The following is a 1,171-nucleotide window of genomic DNA, read 5'->3' on the forward strand; positions in this document are numbered from 1 at the left end:
CCTGCCATGCACGCAGATGCTGTCATGCCTGTCGTGATAGGGACTGTCGAGCCCCGTCGTGCCTGGCGTGACAGGGCCAGATATCCCCGATAGGGGCAGGTGACTGTGACAGGGGCAGGTACCTGTGATAGGAGCAGGTACCCCACCCCCGGGGTGCTGCCTCGTGCCCACCCCCAGGCTCAGAGCAGGGACCAGACTGCTCCTGGAGAAATCTGGCTGCTGCTTGAAACCATCTGGTGCAGCAGAATGGTGAGGATCCACGTACCTGTGGAGCGGTGCGTCTGCCCGTCTGTCCCGGGAAGTGCAGCGGAGACTTTAACACCCACCTGAGGCAAACGCAACCTGGGTCTTGGCCCTAAAAACTGTCCCCCCCCAGGGCTGGGATTAACTGGGTGGGGAGGGTGGGTGCAGAGCTGGGTGCTGGCAGGGCCCAGGGGTGGCAGTTCTCCGTCGCCACAGGGATGAGGGATCCCATTATCTTATTAAGAGCAGCCAAGTCACCATCCCGGAGTAAGTGGCTGAGCCGCGACGAGACTATAGTAATCCTGGGGGATTAGTGTCTTCAGCCAGGGCCAGCACTCCAGGAGCGTTTTTTTCGTCGGGCTGTGAAGCTTCTCCTCTGCTTTCAGCTGAGGGGCAGCTGCAGCACCTTTCCTCCTCCCTGCGTTGGAGTTGCTTTTAAGGGATCACATTAAACCAGAAGATTCGTTTGGGTTTCTTTTGTGCATCCCCTCCAGAGCACTGATAGGAGCTGGGAAAAAAACAAAATACTCCTGCCTGGGTGTTTGCCTGTCCTGCAGTGGGTCAGCAGTCCCTGCCCGGGGTGCAGCAGCAGGGGCAGGCAGTGTGCCGTGCCGTGCCTGCCTGAGGATGGTGGACTGAGCCCGGGGGACGCGTTTACCACCCCAGTTTAATTGCTTTTGTTGTTGCAACCGATACTGTGGCAGCCGAGTGGGCCCCTGTGCGAGCGAAACCCAGTGCCGGTCCCCGGGCAGAGCCTGGGGTGCAGCTTCCCCCGGGGACAGAGCTGGGGTGACTGGGGAGGGTGCAGGGAGGTGCAGGTGGGCCAGGGGATGGGGCAGAGGATGGAGCAGGGACCCGGCAGGGGGGCAGAAGGTCGGGCGTGGGCCAGAGAGTCGGGCAGCGGAGCAAGGGGTCAGGCCTGTCTCTT

This window comes from Athene cunicularia (assembly GCF_003259725.1).
Source record: "Athene cunicularia isolate RWA chromosome 19 unlocalized genomic scaffold, athCun1 chr19_part1, whole genome shotgun sequence".
Classification (NCBI taxonomy): domain Eukaryota; kingdom Metazoa; phylum Chordata; class Aves; order Strigiformes; family Strigidae; genus Athene; species Athene cunicularia.